Raw genomic sequence first — 15,443 nt, forward strand, 5'->3', positions numbered from 1 at the left:
CTATAGAGTCTGCCTATGGGGGTGCATTATATTAGGGGCTGCATTAGGGTATAGAGTCTGCCTATAGGGGTGCATTATATTAGGGGCTGCATTACACTATAGAGGCTGCCTATGGAGTGCATTATATTAGGGAATGCATTATTCTATAGAGGCTGCCTATGGGGTGCTTTATATTAGGGGCTACATTACACTATAGAGTCTGCCTATGGGGGTGCATTATATTATGGGGCTCCATTCTATAAAAGCTGCCTATGGGGGTGCATTATATTAGAGGCTGCATTATACTATAGTGTCTGCCTATGGGAGTGCATTTTACTATAAAGTCTGCCTATGGAAAGTGCATTATACTATAGAGTCTGCCTATGGGGATTGTATTATACTATAAAGAGTCTGCCTCTAAGGAGTGCATTATACTATATGTAGGCCTATGGGGAGTGCATCACACTATATGGAGGCCTATGGAGAGTGCATTACACTATATAGTCTGCCTTTGGGAAGTGCATTATACTATAAAGTCTGCATATTGGGAGTGCATTATATTATATAGAGTCTGCGTTATACTATATGGAGATCTATGGGGAGTGCATTATACTGTATTGAAGACTATATTGAGGATTGTCTGGTGCATTATACTATATGGAGGCTATCTAGGGGGCCATCCTAGAGTGTGGAGATTAGTGTTGGAGCTATCAAACAGTTTGGGGGATACTAAGGGGTCAGTATATATACAGTGAGGGGGCATTAAACTGTATAAGAGAGAATCATACTGTGTATAGGAGAGCTGTACAGGGGGTAGACTATGTGCAGTATTAGGGACACATACAGCAGAAGCAAGTCAGCATTGGGGTATCAGCAGGATGAGGAGTTTGTGCAGGCTGGGAATAATCCCATTGGGGACATTGCTGAAAATGTGAGAAGTGAAATGTGTCTTTGTTGTAATCTCTGCAGATGAGTCCTTGCTGGAGAAGTCGACATGTTGCTCTGGGCCAGATGGAAAAGACTTGAAAAGTGAACAATTCAATCAGAAACAACTTCAGCGGTTAGTCACCATCTGTAGCTGTGCTGTGATCTCTTATATGTTCTGCAGGACTAGTATCTACCACTGACCATATGGCAGTAATATCAATATTAGTCTTTTATATAGACATTATTTTCAGCAACAGTGCGGTCAACTGCTGAGGTTCTCCTTCACTATTAGAGTGCGTCACCCAGTTGTAATCAAGGTTACCTGGTTAGGGGCCAACTCAAAAGGTTCACCCCCCCTGAACCAAAACCCTAGCTACGCCTCTCTATGTAAAGTGCTGCGAAATATGATATTGATAAGAAAAGCATAATAAATAAGTTGCGCAAAAAAGTTGTGTGGTTTTGTAAGTACTTTTATGTTGTACAGATCCTGAGATGTGTGCTCTATATTACATAGCATAGCTACATTGACAATTCTTCTAGTTGTTATTGAAGACATTCAGCAAGCTTATGGACAATTGGACCCATAAGGTTAAATGCATACAGTACGTATTTGGTACAGATTTCTATACAAAAAAATCTGCAGCATAATAAATTACAAGCTAAGTACATGAGATTTTAAAAATTTAAATTACACATTGCTCGGCAGATTTTTAAGTCATCTACATGTTAATCCTTTCAGTCTTATTATTATGAATTCACCCTATTTCTTGTATAAAATAAAACTTAAAAGTATAATAGACAAATACAGTGCTCAAAAAGTCAATTATGTAGTCGGTCCATCTTTTAGGTCAATCAGTCCTTTACTGCTGAATTTAGTTACTACCCAGAATACACATACTGTTATTGCCGAAAAAAAGGTTTTCCACTATTGATCTCATTTTTAGCACTTACCTGAGACTCAGTAGATGGTTATTATGTGAATATCAGTAATAAGTGAATGTAAAATGCTCACAAAGAATCCGTGTCGGAGACCAAAATCTTCTTTTTAATTAGTATAAGACAAACGCATATATTTATATGTAGAGCAGCCATACAGGATCCAGGATCATCTGGGCTGCATGTGACTCCCTAAAATAAATATCTGCTATCAAAGTTAGTCCTTTCCTGAATATTCTCATCATAATCCAGCTTACGTCATACTCAACTAAATGAACTCTTAAAAAGACTGTCCATTACTCAGACAACCCCTTCTCAATCACCCGAGCAAAATAACACCTATACCTCTGGTGCCTGCACTGTTCCTGCAGTATTGGCTTTGGCTCTCAATAGTGTCACGTGATCCCTCCGGCTAGTCAGTGTCCGCTTCACTCTCCTCCTTGAAACTTATCTGACATCCGGAGGCAGTGAGAGTGAGAAACCAGCAATAGCTTTGGCTTACGTTAGAAAGATAAGAGCGTGAAGTGGCCACTGAGTGGCCCCAAGGATCGTGTAACATAATGTCATGTGAGCTCCGGGAGAGCCAGTGCTGCTGGGACAGCACCTGCGTCGGAGGAGAATATACCATAACTATTATTTTGATTAGCAGAAGTTTAGCTATTGGAAACGGGATGTCCGAGTAGGGGACAACTTCTTTTCAGGCTACTCTGACATCAGAGACTTTTGTAGTGTTGTCTTCTAAATAATGTCATGCATTTTATGTGTTTTTCATAAGCTTTATTGCCATTTTTTTGGCATATACTTTGTAAATGTGTTTTTTTTTGTGTGACTGTGTACTGTTTTTAATTTTATAATGAAGGCTTTACCACCATAATATTACCACTGCCTGGTGCTCACACAAGCCCTAGTCCAACTCCACCACCTCCTGTGATATGCTATGTGCACACGTTGTGGATTGGTGTGCCGATTTTTCCGCACTGTTTTTGCAAAATCCGCAGGTAAACCGCACTGCGGATTACCCACAGATTTACCCCAGGTTTTGTGCGGATTCCACCTGCGGTTTACACCTGCAGATTCCTATTGAGGAGCAGATGTAAACCGCTGTGGAATCAGCACAAAGAATTGACATGCTTTTGTAAAAACATAGTTGCGTTTGCGCGCATTTTTTTTCCGTAGCATGTGCACTGCGGATTTTGTTTTCCATATGTTTACATGGTACTGTACAATGCATGAAAAACTGCTGCAGATCTGCAGTGTCAAATCTGCTGCGAATCCGCAGCAAAATCCACAACGTGTGCACATAGCCATAAGCAGCTCACTGTCTATATCTATGTACATAGAGAGCCTGGTGTGGGCAGGGTTAGCTTTCTCCGCTCTGCTTCATGCTACACGGCTTTCAGTATCACCTTTATGCTGATGGCACACAGATCTACATCTCTGGACCAGATATCACCACCCTACTAACCAGAATCCCACAACGTCTGTCTGCTATTTCATCCTTCTTCTCCGCTAGATTTCCAAAACTTAACATGGACAAAACAGAATTCATCATCTTTCCCTATCTCAAGCGACCCCCCCCAACGAACTTATCCATTATAGTAAACGGCTGCCCACTCTCCCCAGTCCCACAAGCTTGCTGCCTCGGGGTAATCCTTGACACCGATCTCTCCTTCAAACCACATATCTAAGACCTTTCCACTTCCTGATGACTCCAATTCAAAAATATTTCACGAATCCGTACATTCGTAAACCAAGAAACTGCAAAAACCCTAGTCCATGCCCTGATCTACCGCCTCGACTACTGCAACCTCCTGCTCTGTGGCCTCCCCTCGAACACTCTTGCACCCCTCCAATCTGTTCTAAACTCTGCTGCTCGACTAATCCCCCTGTCCCCCCTCTATTCCCCGGCCTCTCCCCTCTGTCAATCCCTTCATTGGCTCCCCATTGCCCAGAGACTCCAGTACAAAACCCTAACCATGACATACAAAGCCATCCACAACCTCTCTCCTCCATACATGTGACCTCGTCTCCCATTACTTTCCTGCACGCAACCTCTGATCCTCACAAGATCTCCTCTACTCCCATCTTGTCTCCTCTACCCACAATCGCATACAAGATTTCTCTCGCGCATCCCCCTTACTCTGGAACGCTTTACCACAACATATCAGACCCTCGCCTACCATCAAAACCTTCAAAAAGAACCTGAAGACCCACCTCTTCCAACAAGCCTACAACCTGCAGTAACCACCCATTGACCAAACCGCTGAACGACCAGCTCCACCCTTGAGTCGCCCTGCCTAGGCCGTGGGGTACTCGGTATCGGGTCCTCCAGTTCACAGTGGGATGTCACGGCGGCGACCTGGTCCGTGGCCCTGGGCGCCCATGTAAAAGGGAAAGGTCTTTAAAGGGAATAAAGTTTTTGTTCTTGACGCCACCTGTGGTATTCGGTCAGTGGGGACCGATGCTGCTTTAAGGAGTCCTCAGGGGTGATGTTATGGCAGCTAGATGGTATACCTTCCCACAGGTGAAGTATATCCCCAGGGCTCCTGGTGTGTAGATGGTAGATGGTGAATGGTGCAGTAAAGAACGAGGACACAGGGTTGCAGTCTCTTTACCTTGTTTACTGTCAATTTCAGGCAGCCAAAGTCCAGGGCACCAGATCACAGGGCAGGCAGGGTCTGACCGGCTTGGAGGCAAGTTAGGAGTCCCCTTATCCAGGTGGAAATCAAAGCCTTCCTCTAGCACCGTGGTCTTGTAGTCCCTTACTGCCTATGGCTTCACATAAGGTCCTCACAGATGTTGTCTCTCTCTCTGTCCCCTGTATAGGATAGGACACGACCCATATGACTGGTGACTTGAGGCGGTTTATAGGGACTCTAGCACGCCCCAGCCTCTAAGGGTGTCACCGTGCCTCCTGGGTACTAAGGCGGACAGGGAACATGGAATTCAGCTGTCCTGCCAGTCTCTGATGTAAGTCGTGGAGAGCCTTACTATCCTCGGTGTTCCGGCTATCGGTCTCTGAGCCTCAGGAGGCAGCAGCCTGTTTGGGGCTGGTCTCCCCTGGTATCCTTTCCTGTGCTTTGCTCTCCTGCACATTCACTGCAATGTATTCGGCCCTCTGAATGTCTCTTTCCAGGAACTGCTGCACTGCGGCTACACAGCTCCGTAAACTTTCCCCTGCCTCAGACTGATCCAGTCTGTTTCCTGGCAAGAACTGAGCTGACTTTCCCTACAGACTACCAGATATATAATATTAATATATATATATATATATATATATATATATATATATATATATATATATATATATATCATACCTCCCAACCGTCCCGGATCCCGCGGGACTGTCCTGATTTTGACAGTCAGCCCCGCGATCCCGGGAGGGACGTTAGTTGTCCCGCACTACGTGCCTAGGGCGGGGACAATGCAGGGGGCGGCACCTGAGCAAGGTTTGTGGCTTTTTTTTAAAATAAAAGCTGTGTTGGCTTCTGCAGTGCTCCTGAATGAGCGGTCACGTTGTACTGCTCATTATAGGTCATGAATATGCGCATATTCATGACCTTAATGAGGTATCACCTGACCGCTCACCCAGGAAGAAGGTGCTGAGCCGGGAGTCGGAACAGAGCGAGAGGGATGGCCGCGTGGTGAGGAACAGGTAAGTATGAGGGATGGGGGACAGGGTAGGGGGGGATGAAGGAGGACGGTAAGCCACGCCACTCAAGATGGGAGCGTGGGGGGAGCGTGGGGGAGCGGGTGGAGAGATGAGCCATGCATACAGGAGGGGGGGAATATGAGCCATGCATACAGGGGGGGTCATTAAACAGTATTAAGCATCATGTGGGATCATTATACAGTATGAAGAACTGTGTGGCCATTATACAGTATGGAGCATCATGTGCAGCCAGTATACAGTATGGAGCATCATGTGCAGTCATTATACAGTATGGAGCATCATGTGCGGTCATACAATATGGAGCATCATGTGCGGTCATTATACAGTATGGAGCATCATGTGCGGTCATTATACAGTATGGAGCATCATGTGCGGTCATTATACAGTATGGAGCATCATGTGCGGTCATTATACAGTATGGAGCATCATGTGCGGTCATTATACAGTATGGAGCATCATGTGCGGTCATTATACAGTATGGAGAATCATGTGGGGCCATTATACAGTATGGAGCATCGTGTGCGGTCATTATACAGTATGGAGCATCGTGTGGGGTCATTATACAGTATGGAGCATCGTGTGGGGTCATTATACAGTATGCAGCATCATGTGCGGTCATTATACAGTATGGAGCATCATGTGCGGTCATTATACAGTATGGAGCATCATGTGCGGTCATTATACAGTATGGAGCATCATGTGTGGTCATCATACAGTATGGAGCATCATGTGTGGCCATTATACAGTATGGAGCACTGTGTGGCCATATTTTTTTGTTGTGTGGGTGTGGTTGGGACGTGGATATGGGTGTGACTAATCATGAATGGGTGTGGTCAGAGGTTTGGTCTAAAATTTGCCGCTTCGCGCGCCGCAAACTTTGTCTCTCTTTCCCATCTTCAAAAGTTGGGAGGTATGTATGCATGTGCATGTGTGTATATATATATATATATATATATATATATATATATATATATATATATATATATATATAATCTATCCCAGTAAATAGGATCAAAAGCTCCCCCTGGTGGCCTGAAGTGTGAATGTGTTGCATGCTTGTGGTTACCTGGTTACAGTTATCCCTTCTTGCCTTCAAGCGTAACATCACTCTCTCCGTGAGGAAAGCAATACTACTGTGATGACCAGGACCCTGGGGCGCCACACCCTCACCTATTGTATCTTCACCCATCCCTTGTAGATTGTGAGCCCTCACTGGCAGGGTCCTCTCTCCTCCTGTACCAGTCATAACTTGCGTTGTTTAACCCCTTCCTGACATCTGACGTACTATCCCGTCGAGGTGGAGTGGGCCCGTATGACCACCGACGGGATAGTACGTCATACGCGATCGGCCGCGCTCACGGGGGGAGCGCGGCCGATCGCGGCCGGGTGTCAGCTGCATATCGCAGCTGACATCCGGCACTATGTGCCAGGAGCGGTCACGGACCGCCCCCGGCACATTAACCCCCGGCACACCGCGATCAAACATGATCGCGGTGTACCGGCGGTACAGGAAAGCATCGCGCAGGGAGGGGGCTCCCTGCGGGCTTCCCTGAGACCCCCGGAGCAACGCGATGTAATCGCGTTGCTCCGAGGGTCTCCTACCTCCCTCCTCGCCGCAGGTCCCGGATCCAAGATGGCCGCGGCATCCGGGTCCTGCAGGGAGGGAGGTGGCTTACCGAGTGTCTGCTCAGAGCAGACACTTGGTAAGCCTGCAGCCCTGCATAGCAGATCGCAGATCTGGCAGAGTGCTGTGCACACTGCCAGATCAATGATCTGTGATGTCCCCCCCTGGGACAAAGTAAAAAAGTTTAAAAAAAAATTCCCCACATGTGTAAAAAAATAAATAAAAAAAATATCCTAAATAAAGAAAAAAAAAAAAATGTTATTCCCATAAATACATTTCTTTTGCTAAATAAAATTAAAAAAACTATAAAAGTATATATATTTAATATCGCCACGTCCGTAACGACCCATCCTATAAAACTGCCCCACTAGTTAACCCCTTCAGTAAACACCGTAAGAAAAAAAAAAAAAGAGGCAAAAAACAACGCTTTATTATCATACCGCCGAACAAAAAGTGGAATAACACGCGATCAAAAAGACTGATATAAATAACCGTGGTACCGCTGAAAACTTCATCTTGTCCCGCAAAAAACGAGCCACCATACAGCATCATCAGCAAAAAAATAAAAAAGTTATAGTCCTGAGAATAAAGCGATACCAAAATAATTATTTTTTCTATAAAATAGTTTTTATCGTATAAAAGCGCCAAAACATAAAAAAAATGATATAAATGAGATATCGCTGTAATCGTACTGACCCAAAGAATAAAACTGCTTTATCAATTTTACCAAACGCGGAACGGTATAAACGCCTCCCCCAAAAGAAATTCATGAATAGCTGGTTTTTGATCACTCTGCCTCACAAAAATCGGAATAAAAAGCGATCAAAAAATGTCACGTGTCCGAAAATGTTACCAATAAAAACGTCAACTCGTCCCACAAAAAACAAGATCTCACATGACTCTGTGGACTCAAATATGGAAAAATTACAGCTCTCAAAATGTGGTAACGCAAAAAATATTTTTTGCAATGAAAAGCGTCTTTCAGTGTGTGACGGCTGCCAATCATAAAAATCCGCTAAAAAACCCGCTATAAAAGTAAATCAAACCCCCCTTAGTTAGGGAAAAATAAAAAAAATTAAAAAATGTATTTATTTCAATTTTCCCATTAGGGTTAGGGTTAGGGCTAGAGTTAGGACTAGAGTTAGGACTAGAGTTAGGGCTAGGGTTAGGGTTAGGGTTAGGGCAAGGGTTAGGGCAAGGGTTAGGGTTGGGGCTAGGGTTGGGGCTAGGGCTAGGGTTAGGGCTGGGGCTAGGGTTGGGGCTAGGGTTGGGGCTAGGGTTGGGGCTAGGGTTAGGGCTAGGGTTAGGGCTAGTGTTACGGCTAGTGTTACGGCTAGTGATAGGGCTAGGGTTATTGCTAGGGTGAGGGCTAGGGTTAGGGTTGGGGCTAGGGTTGGGGCTACAGTTAGGGTTGGGGCTAAAGATAGGGTTAGGGTTTGGATTACATTTACGGTTGGGAATAGGGTTGTGTTGTGAATTTGGTTTTTGGGCTCCCCCGGTGGTCACTGGTGGTACTGGACTTGTGTGCTTCACTTTCTCTGTTCACCTGTTTCCATCAGGATATGGGAGTATCCTATTTAGCCTTGCTGCTCAGTTATTCTAGTGCCGGCCATCAATGTAACCAGAGCCTTTCTGTTGCATGTTCCTGCTTCTAGACTACTATCAGCTAAGTTGGACTCTTAGTCCTAAGTTTGTTTGCATTTTTGTTCCAGTTCACAGTTATGTTATGTTTCTGTAGCTGGAAGCTCTTGTGGGCCGAAATTACCACTCCGGTGTCATGAGTTGACACATGAGTCTTAAAGTAATTTCTGGATGGTATTTTAATAGGGTTTTCAGCTGACCGTGAAGTTCCCTATTGTATCTTCTTACTATCTAGTAAGCGGACCTCGCTTTGCTGAACCTACCTTCATACTGCATATGTCTTTTCCTCTGAACTCACCGTCAATATATGTGGGGGGCTTCTGTCTCCTTTTTGGGGGAATTTCCCTAGAGGTAAGCCAGGTCTGTTTTTTCCTCTATTAGGGTTAGTTCTCCGGCTGGCGCTGGGCGTCTAGGGATAAAACGTAGGTACGTCACCCGGCCACTGTTAGTTGTGTGGTAGGTTTAGATCACGGTCAGCTCGAGATTCCATCACCCAAGAGCTAGTCTGTTATTTAAGTTCTCTGACGTTCCCTTGCCATTGGGAACCATGACAGGGTTGGGTGTGTCTGGGTTAGAGGAGTAGTTAGGGTTACTGTTGGGATTAGGGTAAGGGGTGTGTTTGGATTAGGGTTTCAGTTATAATTGGGGGGTTTCCACTGTTTAGGCACATCAGGGGCTCTCCAAACGGGACATGGCATCCGATCTGAATTCCAGCCAATTCTGCGTTGAAAAAGGAAAACAGTGCTCCTTCCCTTCAGAGCTCTCCCGTGTGCCCAAACAGGGGTTTACCCCAATATATGGGGTATCAACGTACTCAGGACAAATTGGACATCATCTTTTGGGGTCCAAGTTCTCCTGCTACCCTTGGGAAAATACAAAACTGGGGGCCAAAAAATAAGTTTTGTGGGAAAAAAAGATTTTTTATTTTCACGGCTCTGCGTTGTAAACTGTAGTGAAACACTTGGGGGTTCAAAGTTCTCACAACACTTCTATATAAGTTCCTTGGGGGGTCTAGTTTCCGATATGGGGTCACTTGTGGGGGGTTTGTACTGTTTGGGTACATCAGGGGCTCTGCAAATGCAACGTGACGCCTGCAGACCAATCCATTTAAGTCTGCATTCCAAATGGCGCTCCTTCCCTTCCGAGCTCTGTCATGCGCCCAAACAGTGGTTCCCCCCCACATATGGGGTATCAGCGTACTCAGGACAAATTGGACAACAACTTGGGGCTAAAAATCATTTTTGTGAAAAAAAAAAAGAATTTTTATTTTCACGGCTCAGCGTTATAAACTGTAGTGAAACACTTGGGGGTTCAAAGCTCTCAAAACACATCTAGATAAGTTCCTTAGGGAGTCTACTTTCCAAAATGGTGTCACTTGTGGGGGGTTTTAATGTTTAGGCACATCAGGGGCTCTCCAAACGCAACATGGCATCCCATTTCCAGTCAATTTTGCATTGAAAAGTAAAATAGCGCTCCTTCCCTTCCGAGCTCTGCTATGCGCCCAAACAGTGGTTTACCCCCACATATGGGGTATTGTCGTACTCAGAACAAATTGCACAACAACTTTTGTGGTCTAATTTCTTCTCTTACACTTGGGGAAATAAAAAAATGGGGGCGAAAAGATTATTTTTGTGAAAAAATATGATTTTTTATTTTTACGGCTCTGCATTATAAACTTCTGTGAAGCACTTGTTGGGTCAAAGTGCTCAACACACATCTAGATAAGTTCCTTAAGGGGTCTACTTTCCAAAATGGTGTCACTTGTGGGGGGGTTTCAATGTTTAGGCACATCAGGGGCTCTCCAAACGCAACATGGCGTCCCATCTCAATTCCAGTGAATTTTGCATTGAAAAGTCAAATGGCGCTCCTTCCCTTCCGAGCTCTGCCCTGCGCCCAAACAATGGTTTACACCCACATATGGGGTATCAGCGTACTCAGGACAAATTGCACAACAATTTTTCGGGTCCAATTTCTTCTCTTACCCTTGGGAAAATAAAAAATTGGGGGCGAAAAGATCATTTTTGTGAAAAAATATGATTTTTTATTTTTACGGCTCTGCATTATAAACTTCTGTGAAGCACTTGTTGGGTCAAAGTGCTCACCACACATCTAGATAAGATCCTTAGGGGGTCTACTTTCCAAAATGGTGTCACTTGTGGGGGGTTTCAATGTTTAGGCACATCAGGGGCTCTCCAAATGCCACATGGCGTCCCATCTCAATTCCAGTCAATTTTGCATTGAAAAGTCAAATGGCGCTCCTTTCCTTCCGAGCTCTGCCATGCGCCCAAACAGTGGTTTACCCCCACATATGGGTATCAGCGTACTCAGGACAAATTGTACAACAAATTTTGGGGTCTATTTTCTCCTGTTACCCTAGGTAAAATAAAACAAATTGGAGCTGAAATATATTTTGTGTGAAAAATAGTTAAATGTTTATTTTTATTTAAACATTCCAAAAATTCCTGTGAAACACCTGAAGGGTTAATATACTTTTTGAAAGTGGTTTTGAGTACCTTGAGGGGTGCAGTTTTTAGAATGGTGTCACACTTGGGTATTTTCTATCATATAGACCCCTCAAAATGACTTCAAATGAGATGTGGTCCCTAAAAAAAAATGGTGTTGTAAAAATGAGAAATTGCTGGTCAACTTTTAACCCTTATAACTCCGTCACAAAAAAAAATTTTGGTTCCAAAATTGTGCTGATGTAAAGTAGACATGTGGGAAATGTTACTTATTAAGTATTTTGCGTGACATATGTCTGTGATTTAAGGGCATAAAAATTCAAAATTGGAAAATTGCGAAATTTTCGCCAAATATTCGTTTTTTTCACAAATAAACGCAAGTTATATCGAAGAAATTTTACCACTATCATGAAGTACAATATGTCACGAGAAAACAATGTCTGAATCACCAAGATCCGTTGAAGCGTTCTAGAGTTATAACCTCATAAAGGGACAGTGGTCAGAATTGTAAAAATTGGCCCGGTCATTAACGTGCAAACCACCCTTGGGGGTGAAGGGGTTAAGATTATTGTACTTGTTTTTATTATGTATACCCCTCCTCACATGTAAAGCGCCATGGAATAAATGGCGCTATAATAATAAATAATAATAATGCTACAGCTAAAAACGCTGAATGTACTGTATTACAGCTGCTGCACCCAGTAAACTAAGTGATACATTGTTGCATTCAGGATCTCTTTTACACATTGTGTTGCTCAGATGAAGTAGTAAAAACCTGCTGACAGATTCCATTTAAAACCTCATTTTGACATCTGTGATTTTTAACTTGCTTAAAAACACGGACCACTGTTCATCAATGTTTTAGATTTTTGAGCAGTGATTGGTCTGTGTGTCAGTGCTTACCTTTAGGCTAAGTGCACACGTTGCAGAATTGCAGCGGAAATTTCCCCGGTAATTCCGCAACTCCTGCTGTGGGTATATCGCATGCGGAATTGGCATGAGTATTCCCACTAAACACTAACGCTTTGCAAGCGTAATTAGCTTGCAGAATGCTAGCGTTTTCCAAGCGATCTGTAGCATCGCTTGGAAAACTGATTGACAGGTTGGTCACACTTGTCAAACATATTGCTTGTGTGACCAACTTTTTACTATTGATGCTGCCTATGCAGCATCAATAGTAAAAGATAGTGTTAAAAATAATAATTAAAAAAAAAATAAAATGGTTATTCTCACCTTTCGGCGTCCTGATCTCCTCAGCGGCGCACGCTGCGGCTTCCATTCCCATGGATGCTGTGTGCGAAGGACCTGCTGTGATGTCACGTGACTGCGACGTCATCGCAGGTCCTTCTCACACAGCATCCCGGGGAACTGAAGGCGCCGCGTGCACCGCTGAGAGGCGGAAAAACTCCGGGGGCCATCGAAGGTGAGTATATCACTATTTTTTATTTTAATTCTCTTTTTTTAACAATTATATGGTGCCCAGTCCGTGGAGGAGAGTCTCCTCTCCTCCACCCTGGGTACCATCCGCACATGATCCGCTTACTTCCCGCATGGTGGGCATAGCCCCATGCGGAAAGTAAGCGGATCAATGCATTCCTATGTGTGCGGAATCCCCGCGATTCCGCAAATTAATGAACATGCTGCATTTTTTTCCGAAATGCGATTCCGCTCAGGAAAAAAACGCAGCATGTGCATACAAAATGTGGATTGCATTGTTTTAATAGGATGCTTAATGTGAGTGGTTTTTTTTCGCGGTTTTATAGCGTTTTATAGCGAAAAAACGCGAAAAATCCGGAACGTGTGCACACAGCCTAAATGTTTCATTAGAGATTTTCACTATGTTAACCACGGACAGCACATGGATTACTCACTGGTGCTCTTCGTGTGCTGGACCATAGACTTATATTAGCAAACTATCACAGAAGTGTGAACTGCCTAATATAATATAATAGTTCTCTCCATCAGAACACAGGACTCATGGATGTCTGACTGAGGCCTTAGGCTACGTTCACATTTGCGGTCAGCGCCGCAGCGTCGGGCGCCGCAGCGGCGCCGAATGCGTCATGCGCCCCTATATTTAACATGGGGGCGCATGGACATGCGTTGTGCTGCGTTTTGCGCCGCATGGCCGCAAGCGTTGGACGCAAGAAACGCTTCAAGTTGCATTTTTTTTGCGTCCAACTTTCGGCCAAAAAGGACGCATGCGGCGCAAAACGCAGCCTTTTAGCGTGCGTTTTGCCGCGTTTTCGTTTGCGTTGTGCGCTGCGGCGCCGACGCTGCGGCGCACAACGCAAATGTGAACGTAGCCTAAGGTGTTTTTGATGAGTTTGCCAGTGTATCTGGGGTCCATGTGAAAATAAGAAATGCAGCAAACTCTATTGTCATTTGTACTAGTGATTGCGTATTCCACAATGCAGACAAGTGCACAGCTGCATATGAACGTTTACAATTTGCCGAGTATCCAAATGATTGCAATATTTGTCTAAATCTGGTCAATGGGTGGTTTAATCTGTTTGATCTGAATTTTTTAGTTAAAAAAAAAACACTTGCCATATCCTGTCATTGAACTTTCCCACCCTTTGACCTTATTCAGACATTCGATTTTCGCATATAAGTGATATCTGTGGTTTGCATGGATAGCACTCACACCTGTGATAGTCTATCCTGCTATTCATGATGTTTCTGCTGCATGTTCAGATCAAAATTGGCAAGGCAAGTCTATGGGTCCAGGAAAAAATCAGACCGCACTCTGGTGACATCCAAGTGCAGTCCAATTTACATGGACTATCAGAAATGAACAAGCGGAGAAAGTTTTTTTTTTTTTCCATATACAATAAAAACCGATGACACTCGAACCACACCCTGATCAAACTCAGATCAAAGTCTGATCAAAATAACTCGTATATGAGAAAATCGTCCATCTGAAGGATGCCTTTGGAGTGTTCAACATATGCTCTGTGTGATCTTTTTCATGTATTTTCCTACAGTCTTGTTTATAGGAAATTAAAGTGTATGAAAAAGTGCATGTGTGGATTCAAAAACAATACTACAAAAGTATTTTTTTTTTTATTTGCATAAAGTGTAACTGTAATGTCTGTGAAGGAAGTTTAACCATTTCACGAAATCCACCATACATGAACAATGCTGTGGGAGGTGCTTGTATACCTCCGTACTTTTATAATGTGACCATCACGTGGGCTCACTCCGATGCAATAAAAAAACGATGTCAGCATTGACACCCTGCGGTAACGCCCCTCTGATACTGCTGTCCACAGTGACAGCAACATCGATCAGCATAGCAGAGGGAAGGAGCTCCCTCTCTGCTTCAATCGGCATAGCGCGATGGCGAGAGTTGAGCTGATGGGCTACATGGTGAACCCAGGCCGAAAGATGGCCTCAGGGTCACCCTGGTATGATGGGTTATAAGCTCCTGCTGAGAGCAAGAGCTGACACATCTCCTCCCTGTGTGTGATGCACTGATCTAATATCCTGAAATGCAAAATCATTGCAGAGTATTAAATCAGTGATCAAGGGTAGGGAAAGTTGATGTCCCATTGTGGGACAAGGAAAAGAAAAAAAAAATGTCATTAAAAATTGTAAGAATATTAACAAAAAAAAAAAATCACAAAATAAATAACTAAAAAAAAAAAAATCCAATAAATACATATATTTATTTAAAAGCAAAAATGAACAAATAAAGTACACATATTTGGTTCGCCACATCTGTAACAACCTGACCTATAAAACTACTCCACTACTTAACCACTTCAGTGAACACCGTAAAAAGAAAAAGCAAAAAAAAGTGGAAAACGTAGCTGTTTTATCATATTGCTGAACAAAAAGTGCAATTAAATGCGATGAAAAAGTCAAGCATAAATAAAAATGGCATCACTGAAAACTTCATCTTGACCCTCAAAAAAGAAGCCACCATACAACTCCATCTGTGGAAAATTAAAAAGATATGGCTCTCAGAATAAAGCGAAGCAAAAATTCATTTTTCTATAAAATAGTTTTTATCATACTGACCCACTTATCACTTAGATCACATGATAGACAGCATTAAAAAAATCCTGAATTGCTGTTTTTTTGTTCATGTTTCCTCCCAAAAATTGGAATAGAAAGCGATCAAACAATGTTATGTGACCAAAAATGGCACCAATAATAATGTCAACTCAACCTCCAAAAACAAGCCCTCCCATGA

The 15,443-nt window shown here is 43.5% G+C and overlaps 2 protein-coding genes across 6 annotated transcripts in view; one reads left to right on the forward strand and one right to left on the reverse strand.

Moving 5' to 3' along the window:
- LOC143775621 (long-chain fatty acid transport protein 2-like) overlaps positions 1-1,993 on the reverse strand; it is a 255,858-nt gene extending 253,865 nt beyond the window's left edge. Inside the window, exon 1 of the mRNA XM_077263967.1 lies at positions 1,858-1,993. The gene's annotated coding sequence lies outside the window, so the exon portion shown is untranslated. The remainder of the gene's footprint in view (positions 1-1,857) is intronic.
- Positions 1-15,443, forward strand: part of HYKK (hydroxylysine kinase) — a 96,130-nt gene that overhangs the window by 60,489 nt on the left and 20,198 nt on the right. The window lies entirely within an intron of this gene.

The sequence above is a fragment of the Ranitomeya variabilis genome, chromosome 5 (assembly GCF_051348905.1).
Source record: "Ranitomeya variabilis isolate aRanVar5 chromosome 5, aRanVar5.hap1, whole genome shotgun sequence".
Classification (NCBI taxonomy): Eukaryota; Metazoa; Chordata; class Amphibia; order Anura; family Dendrobatidae; genus Ranitomeya; species Ranitomeya variabilis.